Below are 18,389 nucleotides of genomic sequence, written 5' to 3'. Positions count from 1 at the left end.
ATCTTACTCTCTCTCTCTCTTTTGTCATCCAGAGAGCTCTGGATTTGGTTGCCCTACATTTCTCCCTCGTGGGATTGTACCTGAACCATCTACTCTTTAAAGGCCGCCCACTATTCGATTACAGTTTTGCCTGCCAATCTATGATTCCAATTTACCCAGGCCAGATCTGCTCTCAATGCACTGAAATTGGCCCTCCTCCAATTAAGTATTTTTTAATCTAGATTGCTCCTTGTCCTTTTCCATAACTAAACTAAACCTTGTGATATTATGATCACTGTCCCCTAAATGTTTCCCCACTGACACTTGCTCCACTTGACCCACCTTATACCCAGAACCAGATCCAGCAATGCCTTCTTTCTCGTTGGGCCAGAAACATACTGATCAAGAAAGTTCTCCTGAACACACTTCAGAAATTCCTCCCCCTTTACGCTATTATCCTAGTCTATATTAGGATAGTTGAAGTCCCACATTATCACTACTCTTATAGTTCTAGCACCTCTCTGTAATTTACCTGCAAATTCGCTCCTCTATATCCTTCTCACTAGTTGGCGGCCTATAGAATACACCCAGTAGCGTAATGGCACCTCTATAGTTTCTTAACTCTAACCAAATAGATTCTATCCTTGACCCCTCAAGGACATCCTCTCTCTCCAGCACTGCAATATTCTCCTTAATCAATACTGCTCACCCCCCTCCTTTTTTTCCTTCCCTATCTTTCCTGAACTCCTTGTATCCAGGAATATTTAGTACCCAATCCTGTCCATTTTTGAGCCAAGTCTCCGTTATTACAACTACATCATATTCCCATGTGGCTATTTGCAGCTGCAGCTCACCAACCTTATTTACCACGCTTCGTGCGTTTACAAACACGCACTCTAAACCTATCTTCGACCTTCTCGTATTCTCTTAGTCTGATCCCACCTAATACTGTACTATTTCTTACTCTACTGCTACCTGTCTCTCCCAATCCTTTGTGCACCCGAGATAACCACATGAGGGAGAAAGGAATAGTAGGGTATGCTGATAGGGTTAGATGAAATAGGGAGGGAGGAGGCTTGTGTGGAGCAAAAAATGCCGGCCTTGTCCAGGTGGGCCAAATGGCCTGTTTCCATGCTGTAGTCTCAATGTAACTCGATGCATGATTTTTTTTTTGTCAGAGGAAGAAGGGAGAGGGTATGGTAGCCTGGTACAAGACTGGCATTCCAACAGTTGTGAGTTCAAATCCTACCATGGTAAGTTGTGAAACTGAATTCAATAAATCTGGTAATTTGTAGGCTGGCACCAGGGAAATAACCATGAAAGCTATCATTTTGTTTTAAAAACCTGCCACGTTTGCCTGATCAGCCCTACATGTGTCTCCAGACCCACATTACGTGGTTAACTCAATGCCCTCAGGGCAACTGGCAATGGGCAATGGCCAATACTGCCTTACCAATGTTGCCCAAAACCCAAGAACATTTTTTTATATATGAAGTAGTGCATCAAGAGATAAAGTCCATGATTGAATAATCATGAGATGTAGTGGGCATGATGGACAACTGATCAGGTGATAGTAAATCAGCAGTTGATCTTCTGTGGCATTACATACGGGGGGGGGGGGGTCATTTTGGCTTTGTGCGATAGTGTAAAATGGGTGATAGTGAATTGGCAGCCCATTTTACATCTCTCCCAATTTTTATTTCCATTGGGCGGCCGAGCCAATCACACGTTTTACACTAAAGTGAAAATTACCCCCAGGGAGTATTCAGGGAGGGGAGTGGGGAGAGGAGGGGGAAGCTTAGGAGGGCTTCACAGTCGGGGAAGGGGGGGGAAGTTGGGGGCAGTGGAGGCCTAACTTTCCTTGTGGGGTGCAAATGAGCAGTCCTCCTCCTCCTGGCCCCACAGGGAAAGCAAAATAATAGAAAATCCACTTACCTTTTTGGGCCTTTTCTGGCCCCGGCTCCTCTTCCCACTAGGTAGGCCTGGAGGGGAAACCATAATGGCTTTCCCTCATAGGCCTCCGGTTAAAATGGCAGTCGGGCTCCGACTATGTCATCGGAACCTGATCTTCATATTTAAAGGAGGACCTCGCTGGCTTCCGGCGGGTGTCCCTCTTCTCTGCTCAGAAGAACAGGTTGAGATTGGAATCTGTGGGAAGACAGCGGGATTGGTGCGAGTAAGTTCCACAGGCCATTTTAACTGCCCACTCGTCTGGTTTTCACCAGGCGGGCAGAGTTAAAATTGGCTCTACAGTCTCTCTCACTCCTTCACCTCTCTCACCATGACCCCAGTTTTCTCTCTCTTTTTTCTCTATTTCTCTCCTCCCCTCTTTCTCTACCCACTCTGTCTCCCCCTCTCTACCGTTTCTTGCTCTCTCCCTATGACCTCAGTGTCTGTCTTTCTCTCTACCCTCTCTCTCGCTTCCTCCCTTTCTGTTTTGACTTGTCTTTCTTTCTCCGACCTCTGATACTCTCTCTTTCTCTTTAACTTTTTAAAGTTTATAGAGCAGAAAACAACTGGTGTGTAATTAGAACACTTACTTTTTCTCTCACAAACGCAGCCTCATTTTTACACACTCAATATAAATTTAACTCAGTAATTAGTAGCTGTACTATTTAGAGAAAACATAAAGGCAGTAGAAAAAGGGGACATAACTAACCGAAGGTTAGAAACAGAATCTATATGGATTGAAACAAAAGATAAGGGATCGATCACACTAACAGTGGTATACTACAGACCACCTAATAGTGGAAAGAAGGTGGAGGAAGAAATGTGTAAGCAAATATGTGAAATGAGTAAAGGACATAGAATAATAATCATGGGAGATTTTAACTATCCCCAAATAAACTGGCAAGAAGAGTTGGCAAAGGGGTACAGGGATTGGAGTTTTTACAATGTGTACAGGACTCCTTTCTCACCCAGTATGTAAAATGCCCACGAGAAGAAGCACTGCTGGATCTAGTCATGGGAAATGAACCAGAACAGATAAGAGAAGTAAGGGTAGGGGAACATCTCGGCAATAGCGTTCACAACATAATAAGGGTTAAGCTAAAGATTGAGAAAGACATAGCTAAGACAAAAACCAAAGTAATAAATTGGAAAAAAGCTGATTTTCAGGGGATGAGAATGGAATGAGGGAAAATCAACTGGAAAAATTTACTGATAAACAAAGAAATAGAACAGCATTGGGAAACATTTAAAACAGTGATCAAGAGTCCAGGAGAAATATAACATTAAAAAGCAAGAACAAACTAGCCAGTAATGATACACCATGAATGAATAAAGAAATAAGGGTAAAATTGAAATTAAAGAAAAAGACATATACTAAGTACATAGACAACAAAGGAAAGATCAAAAGGGAATACGAAAAGGTTAAGAGGAAATTTAAAAACAATTAGGAAGGCAAAGAGAAACTATGAAATTAAATCAAGGAATATAAAAAGAGTGAAGTATTTTACAGACACATAAATAACAAAAGAAAAATCATGATAGGGACAGGGCCAGTAAGGGATACACATGATAAACTCACAGGTAATGACAGTGAAATGGCAGATATATTAAATAATTACTTTGCCTCAGTCTTTATCAGGGAGACAAACATGGTGGGCATGACATTAGAAGAAGAGATCAAAAAAATATAAAGACATTTAAGATAGAAAGGTGGGAGATAATTGATAAGCTGATCAAACTTGGAGAGGATAAAACCCCTGGTCCGGATGGATTGCATCCACACATATTAAAAGAAGTTAGGGAATAAATGGCAGAGGCACTATTGCATATATATTCTTATATTTAAAAAGGGAGACAGAACAAGTCCAAGGAACTATAGACCAATTAGCTTAACATCGATGGTAGGAAAGATAATGGAATCGTTACTCAAAGATGTAATAGAAAAACATCTAGAAATCAAAAATATAATAAAGAATAGTCAGCACGGATTTCAAAATGGAGGGTCATGCTTAACCAGCCTTATTGAATTCTTTGAAGAAGTAACAGAAACTGTAGACAAGGGTAATGTAGTAGATGTAACATATTTGGATTTTCAAAGGGTTTTCGATAGTAGACTCATAACTAAGGTCACAGCATGTGGAGTCGGGACAAGTAGCAGAATGGATAGCAAGCTGGCTACAAAACAGAAAAGAGAGTAGGGGTTAAAGGTAATTACTCAGACTGGCAAAAGGTAGGAAGTGGTGTTCCACAAGGATCATTGCTGGGATCACTGTTGTTCACCATTTACATTAACGATTTGACTCGGGAATTGAAAGTACAATTTCAAAATTTACTGACGACACCAAATTGGGGGGTATAGTTAATACCAAGGAGGACTGTGACAAAATACAGGAAGATATTACATGGGCATGTAATTGGCAAATGAATTTCCATATAGATAAGTGTGAGGTATTACATTTGGTAGGAAGAATAAGGGGGCCACAAACTGCTTGGATAATAAAAGTCTAAATGGAGTAGAGGAACAGAAATCACTAAAAGTAGCAACACAGGTCAATAAGGCCATAAAGAAAGCAAACCAAGCACTGGGGCTCATTTCCATGGGGATAGAATTGAAAAGCAGAGAAGTTATGTTACACTTGTTTAGAACCTTGGTTAGACACATTTGGAGTACTGTGAACAGTTCTGGTCTCCATATTATAAAAAGGATATAGGGGCACTGGAGAAAGTGCAAAAAAAGATTTGCTGGGAGTCTGCATTGCAAAAATTTAGCAACAAACAGCAGCAGAAACATATGTTCCAAAGACAATGCAGAAACCATTGTCTGAAAAGTCCATAAAAATTTAAATTGCAATGCAACAGTAAACTATTACTTACACCTTTAAGGATCCAAGTTGTGAAAACTAAAGTAGGAAAGCCCAGTAGCACCTGTTTCATATAGGCAAACAATATTCAAGGAGTGAGAGGCCATAAAAATTGTGGAATTCATTTTGGGACTAATTTACATATGGTATGGGTCAAGTCGCTTTGCCCAGGTAAGAGGCTGGATGTTTTGGGGTGGGGAAATCAAGTTTCAAAACAAATGTAAGCAAATGGTTACTGCACTCCACATTAAACAGCAATAAATAGAAATTCCAAGACTCTCACAAATCAAAAATAAGCAAAAAAATAAACTGGCACAACAATGAACAAGCACCAATTGTCAGCAATAAAGATAATGAATATACCTTTCAGTAATTCCAGGGCTGTTGTACTGCTAGGCCTGCTGTCTGCTCAAGTTATTTTGTTGCACCAGAACAGGGCAAAGCAACATACATCCTGGAGAAGCCCTTGGAATGCCCCAATACATTTATATTGAGGCTTGGGCCATGAGGCAGTGCAATTGTGCAAGATTTCCACCCCCCCGCCCCCCAACCCCACACAGATCGAGCATAAAAGCAGGCAATGGCGCAGAACTAGCGCAAGGATGAAATTCCAGATTTTCCATTCCTTCTGTGTCTGCACCAGTGACGTAAGGGAGCCTAATTTCAGGCCATTTTAGTTACTCCAAGATCATGCGAGATCAGAATGCAAAACTGATTTGTCCTACTCAATCTCCTCTTTTTAATTTTGCCTGCGTCTTATCTAAAAGGTGATCTGCATTTGAATTAATTCAGACCTTAGAGATCGGTATCAGTTTTGGAGGGTCTGGAATTGAGATTTGAATTTTAATACTCCAAATTCAAAACATAGGTCTATAACATTACAGGACATTCACCTCACTATTCCATACACACAAGTGCTGCCACAGAAATTGAGGTACTGCCACATTATCTGTACAGCTTGGTGATACATGCAACTAAACTCGATCCCACAGACCGCACTGTATGATGGTAATGTTTGTCACTTCCTAATAACCTTTCATTTCTTTTCCGAACCTTTCAGTTCACATTGTATAAAGAGGAATTTCCATTATTTTGGATTTCATTTCCATTTTGCAAACTTTGTTTATTTTAATTGTCTTCATGTTTTCTTTTCAAAGAGGTTAATTTGGGGTGAAAATAAAGTAACTGGACTACAAAATTGTTTTCAAATTGGAAAAAAAATAAAACTAAGGCCAGGAATTTCCTTGGAACTGCACCCACTCCATCGCTGTAATTTCACTGGAAATGCGGTGGAAACTCAGTTCACACAGATTTTGGCAAAGTCACGGCTGCAGAGCAAGAGCAAATCAGAGGAAATTCCTGGCCAAAATCTCCCTTTCGTGTGAATGCTTCAATCATGGGGAGGGTGGTATAGAATAGTACATTGGGCTATAAATTGGGCCACATAGCGCCTGTTTTGTAGGCGCTACGCGGCCTCCTAAGGATCCAAAATGGCGTCCGGAATGCGCATGTGCTTCCAGCGTGACATGTGCCTGGCGCCATCTTGGCGAAGGCGTTTGCGCAGGCGCAGGTAACAAATGTCGGCAGCATGTAAAATAAGGAGAATATGCGTTAGATCGGTAACGCTGATTTGAATGGACAGATACGATTTTGGAACTCAACGCTCCAGCCAACGCACTGTCTTAACCTTGCACAGCTGAACAGGTCATAAATAGCACGGAGGACACCCACCAGTGCTATTTAAAGGGATCATGGAGGATTTATAGGTTAGTTGCTGAATTATTGCTTCTGGCTGCTAATGCATTTGTACCTGTTTTTGGAGGTCTTCTATACTTGAATACAGGGACAAGGTGACATAGCCTAAAAATCAGAGCCAGGACTTGCAGGAGTGAAGTTCGGAAATGCTTCTAAACGCAAAGGGTTGTAGGAGTTTGGAAGGCTTTTCTGCAACCGGCAGTTGGTATTAGTTCAATTGTTAATTTTAAATCTCAGATTGATAGATTAACCAAAGGTATTAAGGGATATGGGGCTAAGGTGGGTATATGGAGTTAGGTCATATATCAACCATGATCTCACTGAATGGCAGAACAGGCTCAAGAGGCTGAATGGCCTACTCCTGTCCCTATGTTCTTATAATAAAGTTTCAATACTCTACAAGGAATGGGCTGGCTAGCTTACAGGCAACAGCAAGGGCACTTGCAGAGTGGTAGGGGTGGGACAGGAATGCTGTCATCCTGAGGACAGCAGGTTGATGTTCCTTGGAGCTACTGCCACTTGCTGCCTCCTGTTATGTGCCACCTTCTCCTGCAATAAAGAGGGACAAGTGTCGGTGAGTGTCCTGCAGGATGTTTGGGTGATATGCCTGCCATGGTTGAATAGCTGCCAGCGTGTGTGTGTGTGACCTATGAGTTTGGGTATGCAGCTTGCAACAGTGGTGATGTGAGAGGAAGCATCTGATTGAAAGAGTTGAATACTGATTGAAAGAGCTTGTTGGTAGGTGGGTGATGAGGGGTGTAGTGCGTGGTGCAGTTGGTAGAAGATGCCACTTGACCTCACTCACCTTGACCACTCGTGTCAAAGCACTGAGCTTCTTCCTGTACTGCATCCATGTTCGTGGTGCTACGTGTCTGGCATTGACTTCGTCCCATGCTGCCTCGAGCATATATCTGGAAAGCGTCTTTACCCCCCCACGTCCACCCCCACTGTGGATGTAGGATGCCCCTCCTTCTGTCCATCTCTTGCACCAAGGCCTCTAGTGGATCTGCAGAGAACCTTGGTGCATGCTCTCTCGCAGGCCTGGTACAAACACAGATCAGCAGATTGGCGAGGTCTGGCATGCAGATTGGAGGATGTGGGATTTAGTAGTGTACAACCTTTATTCAATGCTTTAACATAACTCAACAGTTTGTAAACATAGGGATGGGACCTACATCTGTGTTTTACGTGTGTGATGTCTGATCTCCATTCAGACTCTGCGTGGACCCGTACCTTATATTTTGCAAATAAGACGTGCAGGCTGCCTTTAGGTGGTGCAAGCCATTCACGCAATATCGGGGCCCCCTGCTGGTGAGCAGGCACTGAACAGCGCAGCTAGGCCTGGCTGCTCGCGGATATCAGGTAAATGACCGGGCGCAGGTTAATCTAGTGCCGTGACCACCCCCCCCCCCCCCCGTGTCCGGATTCAGAGGTTATCAAATTTAACCCCCATTGTATTTTACTAGTATTACAAGGATATAACAACACTGTACTGTTCTCAGAGCCAGATCAAGTGGCTTGGGCCCCCTGAGAGAGAAAAGACAAAAAAGGATACTTACATTTAAATAGGCCTGAAAATTCTGTGGGATTTCTCCTGTCTCCTGTTGTAAGTTTGGCAGCAGATTGCGCCATTTCTCTGGGGGTTCTGCCAAACAGAATTTCAGGGCCATGGTGTCTGTTACTATTCTCAGAACTGTTCCAAAGTGCTTCACAGATTATGAATTACTTTGAAGTAATCAATTTAAAGAATTTGATAGGGTAGATAGAGAGAAACTATTTCCTATACTGGGGCAGTCCAGAACAAGGCTGCATAACCTTAAAATTAGAGCTAGGCCGTTCAGGGGTGATGTCAGGAAGCATTTCTTCACACAAAGGATAGTGAAAATCTGGAACTCCCCCCCCCCCCCCCCCCAAAAAAGCTGCTACGGCTTAAGAACATAAGAAATAGGAGCAGGAGTAGGCCATACGGCCCCTCGAGCCTGCTCTGCCATTCAATAAGATCATGGCTGATCTTCGACCTCAACTCCACTTTCCCGCCCGATCCCCATATCCCTTGATTCCCTTAGAGTCCAAAAATCGAATCGATCTCCGACTTGAATTACTCAACGACTAAGCATGCACAGCTCTCTGGGGTAGAGAATTCCAAATATTCACGACCCTCTGAGTGAAGAAATTCCTCCTTATCTCAGCCCTGAATGTCTGAACCCTTATCCTGAGACTATGTCCCCTGGTTCTAGACTCTCCAGCCAGGGGAAACATCCTCTCAGCATCTGCCCTGTCAAGCCCTCTTAGACTCATATGTTTCAATGAGATCACCTCTCATTCTTCTTAACTCCTGAGAGTACAGGCCCAATCTACTCAATCTTTCCTCATAGGACAACCCTCTCATCCCAGGAATCAATCTACTGAACCCTTCATTGCACTGCCTCTAAGGCGAGTATATTCTTCCTTAGTGAAGACGACCAAAACTGTACACAGTACTCCAGGTGTGGGTCTCACCAAAGCCCTGTACAACTGCAGCAAGGCTTCCTTGCTCTTGTAATCCAACTCCCTTGCAATAAAGGCCAACATACCATTTGCCTTCCTAATTGCTTGCTGTACCTGCATGTTAACTTTGTGTTTCGTGTACCAGGTCACCTGAATCCCTCTGAACTCAACATTTAATAGTTTCTCACCATTTAAAAAAACTTCCTACCAAAGTAAATAAGCTCACATTTCCGCACATTATATTCCATCTGCCACCTTCTTGCCCACTCACTTAACCTGTCTATTTCCCTTTACAGACTCTTTGGGCTCAATTTTCAGATGGAGCCAGGAAGGGAGCGGGGGTCAATTTGAGGTCGGGAAACCAATTAGTGCGGGTTTCCTGGACGTCCTTACGATTTTGACGTAAGGACTTCTTTTATTGTTTTTTGTTGGTTTCCTGTTCGACTGACTGGCTGATTGACAGGCTGGTCTCAGTCGGACCGGAAACCAGCCAGGGAGAGAATGTCTGCAGGTAAGTCTTTGTTTGCATGGATGGGGGGGGGGGTTCGGGAGCACGGGGCACGGGGGTCACAAGTCATGGGGGATGGGATCAGGGGTCATCGCGGGGGTCCGTGATCGTTGAGCGGGAGGGTCAGGGGTGGGGGGGGGGGGGTCGGAGTCGGCGCAGGTAGGCTTGTTGGGCGTGGGGGAAGCACTCCTACTCCTCCAGGCCCACAAGTTGCGCCTTTCTAGACATTTACCTGCAGTCTCGGGCCTTCTCGCCTCCTTTCACAAGGCGTAAAACAGAAGGCCCGAGAATCCCGGCTCCCCGGGGTTGAAATGGGGAATTAGTTAAAAATGGAGGCCTGAAGTCTCCTTGAAAGGTTTTAAGGCCCGACCCGCCTCCTGGGAGCGGGTTGGTCACCCTCCCCTCATCCCACCCCCATGAAAATCAGAAATGGGCGGTTGGAGGCGGGTCTGAAATGGTGGCAATTTTCAATGCCTCCTGCCCCCAACCCACCCGTTTTTTTTTACTTTGAAAATTGAGCCCTTTTTATCCTCCTCACAGCTTACTTTCCCACCTAGCTTTGTATCGTCAGCAAACTTGGATACATTACACTTGGTCCCTTCATCCAAGTCATTAATATAGATTGTAAATAGCTGAGGCCCAAGCACCGATCCCTGCGGCACCCCACTAGTTACAACCTACCAACCTGAAAATGATTCCTACTCTCTGTTTTCTGTCTGTCAACCAGTCCTCAACCTATGCTAATATATTACCCCAAATATGGGTTAATTGAAAATTTCAAAACTGAGACTGATAGATTATAGAACCAACGCGGGTAGATGGAGTTAAGATACAGATCAGCCATGATCTAATTGAATGGCGGAACAGGCTCGAGGGGCTGAATGGCCTACTCTTTTTCCTATGTTCCTATCACTATCCCAGTGCTTTCACAGCCCAAGAACAACCTCCCACCATTATCATATCCCAGGACTGCCCTCCACCACTTGCACATTCCTAACATACCGCTTGTGTTATAAACAAAAACCCTCCAATACCGAAGAACTCCTTTGCCCAAAACTCTTACTTCTCCCACACCCCACTAGCCCCTCCAACTATTTCCATTCCTTAAACCACCCTCCCAATACTACTATAATCACATCACATCCCCCACTGCCTCCACCTGTACTTCTACGTGCCTGCTGCCTACCAGCAATCTGAAGCATCATCTTTACCATCGTCCTCTGGATCCTGGACTTTTTTTTTAAAAAGGCAAGATGTAAAATTCACTTCATACCCAAACAGACATGTAATAATCAAGGCCACTGATTTGCAATTTTCATGAAAATATGGATATAATCACGTGAAAATACTGCTAAAAGCTCTATAATATTTGGCAATATAAACGCAATTTTAATTACTCAATATAGATGGTTCTGTGGCAAGTCCACATGCAACAGACTAATGTAAAAACACTCGAGTTTACAGCTCCAAGAGTCTTTCACCAACCAGTTGTGTTTTTCATGTTTTCTGTTGCCATTTGCTTGCATTGTTAACTATAACTGCACTATGAATTTTGTGCATTTTCAGCCTAAAAACAGTACTGCATTTGTAATAAACATCTCAGTAAAATGCTATACAGTAGCAGTTAAATATCAAACAAGCCAACATACCAAACTTACAGTACACATCCATTTAACATTGTTGCACATTATTCTAAATTAAGAAAAAAATCAGGGTACATTCCAACGTACAAGTGTGCTGAGATCTGCGTGATTGTAGAGATACAGCCCCCTCCTTTCTGTTGTGAGGATGATACAGTTTACAATGTAGCATTGTTACACACTCCAGTGGTAGTCATAGGCCAGTGATTAATTTCAATCTAGTAAAATAGTAATTATTCAATCAGGACAGCTATGGACCATGTTATGATGAATGTTTAGTTGTCCTTCCTTGGGTGTGGGGGGGGGGGGGGCGGGGGGGGGGGGAAGATTTCTTTCATCTACTTTTGACACACACAACAATTGAGTTGTTTACTCCAACTGATTTATCTGTTGCATTTTTTTTTGAAGGGTAATACAGAGACTTTAGCAGGTTTTCTTTGTTGAATGTTGTTATATCAGAACAGAGCACTGCCCACCGATTCCAAAGGCTGCTTTTAGCCATGAAACCAATCTTGAATTGTTAGACGGTAACATGTCAGTTTATTTTTTTAAAACCCTTTCCACCACAAATGTTTGTTTTGCCAATGACAAATACATGGAGAATTATGCATGGTTGAGAATGAGCTATAAGATTGTAATTTGATGTCTGGATTCAGACACAAAAGCAACGTTCAAATGACTTATAAGTCATATAATGCCCACAATTAAATTGGATTCCTCATACTTACTTGCCACCATCTATAATTATGTCGTAATTTATGCAATACAAATTTTTTTAACTAGTGGCTCATGATTCAAACAGAGGCTATTTTCTTCAAACCATTGGGAAAAAAATATTTTAATTTTTCCCAACTCAGCCATTCCTATTTTATCGATAAACAAATCCAAACTCTAAGCAAAAACGTAATTTTTATTGGTCCCACTTTACATGACATCACTTACAGCTTCTACACGGTGCGTGAATTTGCTGAAAATTGAAGCAATTTACTTGAACCATTCTTACTTTAAAAAGAATTAAAAACAAAGACTAGCTCCAACGCAGAAGATGTGAAAATACAGCAAAAATAAATCTGGCCGTGACAACAATGTTGGATAACCAGAACACACATCGGAGACTTTATAATAAATAAATGATGTGTCTTACTTTTATATAATGCAGTTTCATGTGTAGTTCTTATCTATCATAAAACTGATCATATAAAATAAACAAAACTAATGATCCCTTTCATCCTCACTGCAATTTTTTCACTGGAGATTTGAACCGTCAAAAGTGGGTGAAGGACAAGAGAAGCTAATGTGAAAGTCAGTGAAGAACAATTGGGTGACAATATAGGGAACAATGGCTGAGCAGAAGTGATTACAACAAGAGCGCAAAAATGTATTTTGTATATGAGTGCAAAGTAGACCATTAGTGTCAAAATATGTAAACTGAGACAATTTGGGGGCAAGAAACTGCAGTGATCTGGTTAGACCTCAACTTGAGTATTGTGTCAAGTTCTGGTCACCAAGAAACAAAAAGGAGACAGTCAGACATTGGAGGCAATGCAAAGAAGAGCCACGGGGCTGATCCCTACTGTCAAAGGTCTGAGTTATGAGGAAAGACTGGAAAAATGGTGTTTGAATGGGGATCCTATAAGATAGATAAGGCAAAAAAGAAGTAAATCCAGAACATTACTTTAAATTATGAAAGTAGAACAAGGGGACAAAGGATCAAGTTAGTAAAAGGTAAATTTAATATAGATATCAGGAAGTTCTTCTTTACAAAGTGAATAATCAACACATGGAATGGACTTCCACATAAAGTAGTGGAGGTGAAAACCCTGGTATCATTTAAGAAACAATTAAATGTTGAAATGGGAGGACTTTAGGCTCTTTCTAGATGGATGCATCAAACTGGGCTAAATGGCCTTCCTCATCCATAATTATCTTATGATCTTGTGAAAAGATTCACATGGATTGTGAACACTGCCAGAATTTCATTCACTTGTTGATGAGGCAAGTATTAGCCACTAAGAAGTGTTCAGAATACAAAGGTCCGAGGGCTGATTTTAACTTTTGGTGGTGGTGGCAAAGAGCAGTAACAGATCGACCACCGTTATATACCAATCACCACTGAAGTCAAAGTGAAATCAGGCGCTGTGTATAAAGTGTGGCCAACCCGCTATTACCCGTTCTCCGCCACCGCCTAAAGTTAAAATGACCCCATCTGACCTTTTCAAATGTCTGAGTCAAACTGGATTTCCTGGTGTGACCAGAACCATTGTGTTCAACACTACTACTGCAAGAGTATTGATACATAAACAAATTGTATTGCATTACAGAAGAGATTTTCATTTTTGAACATTAATGGAAATCATTTGTTAGTATATATCTGTGGAAAGATAAGTTCTCAGCTATCTAGATTGTTCTAAACTTATTCAAATCTCAGGGACTCACTAACATTAAGAAAATGGCTATGTCTAGTCCTACTTGGTTTGAACACAATGTCCCAGCTATAAATTCCAGCCAGACAGTTTGCAGTTTTCTTTGCATACCTAAGTTATACTTCAAAAATTCTCAAAGATCAGATCTAACCAAATACCTTTAAACACATGCCAACACAGAACAACTGCTTCCATGTGGTTTCTTAAAACATTTTGCTTAAATACCACATTGTAATTTTTATGGCAGTATAAGATGTCTGCCAATTTTATTTCTCACATTTTCATTGCTATGTTATATATTCTAAATTCATGCAAGAACATTCTAAAAGGCCAGAGTTGTTAAGTTTTTGCAAAGACTGAGCAAGCTTCTCTTTTAAAGCAGGACATACAGCTCGGAAAGGAGAAATTCGGTATGATTTTATTTTGTTCAGGTTATGTGTTTTACCATGTTTGTATGCCAAATTAGACTCTTGCATTCCACATCAGCTCCTGCACAGCTGCAGTTTTTGAATTTCCACCAAAACACAGAGGCTAGAAAGTGAGCAATGCTCATAAAATACCTGTGATAAAAATGTTGATGTGGAAGGGTTTGGAAATCATTCAAATATCAGTCAAAATGCGATGCCAAGGAAGGAGCAGACCTACAAAGTCCACTGCAAATTAAAAAGAATTTGTTTCTTTTTTAAAAACATTTTTTCCCCCAACTTCTTTAACTTTAAAATGAACTTCCAGAAAGCTGTAAAGACTGATTTTTTTTTTGCGGTATTAGCAGTGTTGAAGCCATTGCCAATAGTCAAAGATGCCAAACACAAAAAAGCATAGATCCATCAGAACACTGACTGGTGCAAAGTTAACTTATTATTTTCTTAAAAAAAGCAAAAAATTTAAAAAACAAATAAAAGATTCTTGTAGTATTGTTCATGGTAAGGCCAGGATTTAGATTTGTTTTTTAAAAAAAAACATACGTTTGTTCTCGGGACGTGGGCAACGCCGATGAGGCATTTATTGCCCATCCCGAGTTGCTTCGAGAAAGTGGTGGTGGGACGCCACCGCCTTGAACCGCTGCAGTCCTCATTTCCCATGTTCACCGCAGTCCTGCTGCAGCCTAAAGGTGACAGTGACTTGCCCGTCAATGTAATATAGCAAATTTACTGAAGCAACATATCGCGAGGAACACAGGATAATATTACACATTACTAATTCTGAAAAGATACAGACCTCGAAGATATATTTACAATACCATTCACCTACCACTTTACAAAACTTAAAATGTTAAGTAAATGTGTTTGTTGAAGAGGTTGTTGGTGGAGTGCCGGACCAGGGATATTTATCACACCATCAAATCCCCAGTGACCAGCATCTTGAACAGATGGTTATTTGCCATGATCTGGACCTGACTGACTGACTAGTTCCAGCAGTAATGTCAGAGTTCAGCATCAAAGTGCCTATTAAACATCAGGCCTTCCTCAGTGATTCAAGAAAACCTTCATTCAGACATTTTCGCTTAGAAATTTTAGTTAATAGTTTAAACTGTTTAAAATGCTGAAAACAATGAAAATATTTTACTTTTGATCGTTTCCCCCCCCCAATCGCCCATCTACACAGGGAACGTAAATGGAGGCATTTCTAATATAAAATGGATGACTTTATGGGCAAGTATTTTTTTAATTATATTTTTTAGATTATATTCTAAAATTTTATTTTCAACCATATAGAGTAGCATTGTGTCACAAGAAGGAGAAAAACATTTCACGTATTCAATTGGTTAGTGTTGTTGTATTTGCAGGCTGCTATTGGGTCGTTTTGAAAAATCAACAACTTATTTGTTAGGTGATTGGCAGCTTTTCTTACCGGTCTATCTTGGGGTGACTCATCATGGTTAAATTCACAGAGTGGTTATAAGCCAATTGGAAAAATGTGATATACACTTTTAAGACGTAATGCTATGCATGTGATGTCCTACCAATATATATGAGACACAGGACTTTTGTAATGATATACATTTGCTCAAATACTAAAGTAATAGAAAAAGTAAATTCATAGTAAAGTACAGAAAAAAGGATGTGAGACTTAAACCAAGTTCTTCCGTATACAACATTCTCAAGGATGAAGATATCCAAGACTAAATTTGTTTAGACAACTTGTTTTGATGTAGAATTGCATTTACTTAATGCAGCAAATGATTTGTAATTACATTTTTGTTACTATATAAAGCAAGACAATTGCTATAACTTTGTATATACAATTCATTATTGTAAAATAAATGTGATTCATGGATAGCATTTCAAGTTAATGAGGACTTACTTGGCCCCATGTTTCTGTGCAACTAAAAGTCACTGTAGAACTGTAAGCAATACACTTTACTTGCCAACTCCACAATCGATAGAATCCTGGGTGGGGATGGGGGTATCTCCCTCCAAGAACAATAAGCCGGATCAGCAGCAAATGAATGAACTTCCATTTATTTAGCATCTTTCACGTCCTCAGGACAGTCCAAAGAGCTTCACAGCAAATGAATTAATTGTAAAATATTTATTCTGCTCTTTTGTCAAGTAGTTCAATGACACAGTGTCAACTGCTTTTGCCGTTTCATAAATGGCAATACTGCATGGGGTGGGGGTACGCATAAGCCTTGCTTTTGAGAGATCGACAAAATCTGCGCCGAGAATGGCTGACAGCCAGGGCCGAGCTGGCCCACAGCGCACTGACTGACGGTGTCCAATTTTGAGAGTCAGCTTCATTGAATAAACAGCATAAGCTTTGGCTTTGTGCTGGCAACTAGGCTAATGGGTTGAGAGAACGGATGCAAAACCTGGCTAGCAGCTCAAATTTAAAGAGATATGTGCACTTAAAGGAAAATGGCTGCATATGGGGGCAAATATAATTCAGCCATTAATAGGCTACAAAATGGATTTTAAATATTTGTCAACCAAGTGAATGCTCTGTATATCGATTTTCCAAAGGACCTTTTTTAGGATGTTTCATAGGAGGCTTGTTAAAAATTAAAGTACATCTATTAAAAGGGAATGTGGCAGCACGGCTAGGAAGTTGGCTAAAGGATAGAAAACAGGTAGTGGCCAATGAACGTTTTCGAAACTGGAGTGATGTAATCATGGTGTCCCCCAGGACCATTGTTATTCTCAAAAAAATAAATTATTTATATATTAGTGATCTGGACTTGGCTCTAGGGTGCACACCATCAAAATGCAGATGACAAAAAATAGGGAGCATGGTTAACCGTGAAGAGGTTTGTAAGCGACTTCAGGAGAACATATACAGATGAATAGATTAAATTTCATCTCACTTCAATTTGTCTAAAGTGGAGAAATGTGAAGTGATATATTTTGGGAAGAATAAGGAGGACAGAAACACTAAATTGTAAACTTTAAAATGGGCAAGGCAGCAGGGAGACAGGCTTGGATAAATCAAATCTTTAACAGCGGGAGGACAAATTAATAACCGTAAAAAAAAATACAAAATCCTAGGTTTTATAAATGGGGGCATAGAGTATATAAAAAAAAGAGTAATACTAAAGCAAAACTTTGGTTAGACTGCATTTAGATAAATTATTGGTTAGACTGCATTTAGAAGATTGTGTCCAATTTTGGCACCCTAGTTTAGGGAGAATATTAAGGCCATAGTCAGGGTGCACAAGAGATTTACTAAGATGATACCATGGATGAGAGGCTTTCATTATGAAGTGGGGCTCTTTTCATTAGAACAGAGAAGGTTGATAGAGGTGTTCAAAATTGTGAAGAGTTTTGATAAGGTAAATGGGAAAATAAACTATTTCCATTGGTCAGTGAGTAGGCAAATAGAGGGCATTAATTTAAGATCACCACCAAAGAATGAAGGGAGAGGTTGAGATTTCTTTTTAAAATGCAGAAGGTTGTTAGGATATGCAGTACTCTACCAGAAATAGTGGTAGCAGAATCCATAATCACTTTTAAATGGAAAATGGATATTTGAAATTTGAAAGGGTATAGGGAAAGGACAGGGGAATGGGACTACATGGATAGCTCTTTGAGAGCTGCCACGGGCGCAATGGGCTGAGTGGCCTCCTTTTGTGCTGCAAAATTCTATGATTCTATATCATGCAGCACTATTGGAACCCCAATGGAATGCCTAACTTCACCATATTAATATGGTGTTATTTCAATAGCAGCAGCAACCATTACGAGGGAGAGCACTGGCAAAAGAATGGGAAACAAATGAGCTGAAGCACAGAGAAAATGGAGTGGATTGTGAAGAGAGTGGGAACTTGAGAATTTGGTGAGGGGGTACTCTGTTAAAGTAGTGGGTGAATTGAAATTAAAATTTAGTTTAAAATTTAACTTTAAAACATTAAAAGAAACTGCAAGTTAGGTAACAGTTAATTGCCACTGACTTGCAGTTTCAGTTAACAGTTAATCAGCTGTAAGTGTTAGTCTGAATAGAGGGTAATTACTGTGAGCTGGAAGCTGATTGAATAGTTGTAACTGCTGTTCTCAAAAGGTGTATAAAGTAGAAGGTATCTGCTGAAGCACAGAATGGAAACTTGAGAATTTGGTGAGAGGGGGAATTAGGTGTGTGTTTTTTTTTATTCGTTCATGGGATGTGGGCGTCGCTGGCGAGGCCGGCATTTATTGCCCATCCCTAATTGCCCTCGAGAAGGTGGTGGTGAGCCGCCGCCTTGAACCGTTGCAGTCTGTGTGGTGACAGTTCTCCCACAGTGCTGCTAGGAAGGGAGTTCCAGGATTTTGACCCTGCGACGATGAAGGAACGGCGATATATTTCCAAGTCGGGA

General features: G+C 41.0%; 1 protein-coding gene across 2 annotated transcripts in view; it reads left to right on the top strand.

Annotated features, from left to right (window-relative positions):
* Positions 1 to 18,389, top strand: part of LOC137326548 (toll-like receptor 2) — a 52,991-nt gene that overhangs the window by 32,556 nt on the left and 2,046 nt on the right. Inside the window, exon 3 of one of the 2 annotated variants that reach the window (XR_010964221.1) lies at positions 1,158 to 1,232. The exons of the other annotated variant lie outside the window; for it this stretch is intronic. The gene's annotated coding sequence lies outside the window, so the exon portion shown is untranslated. The remainder of the gene's footprint in view (positions 1 to 1,157; positions 1,233 to 18,389) is intronic. 2 annotated transcript variants of the gene reach the window in all.

Source organism: Heptranchias perlo, chromosome 1 (assembly GCF_035084215.1).
Source record: "Heptranchias perlo isolate sHepPer1 chromosome 1, sHepPer1.hap1, whole genome shotgun sequence".
In the NCBI taxonomy this organism is placed as follows: Eukaryota; Metazoa; Chordata; class Chondrichthyes; order Hexanchiformes; family Hexanchidae; genus Heptranchias; species Heptranchias perlo.
This window is presented reverse-complemented; position numbering and strand designations above follow the sequence as displayed.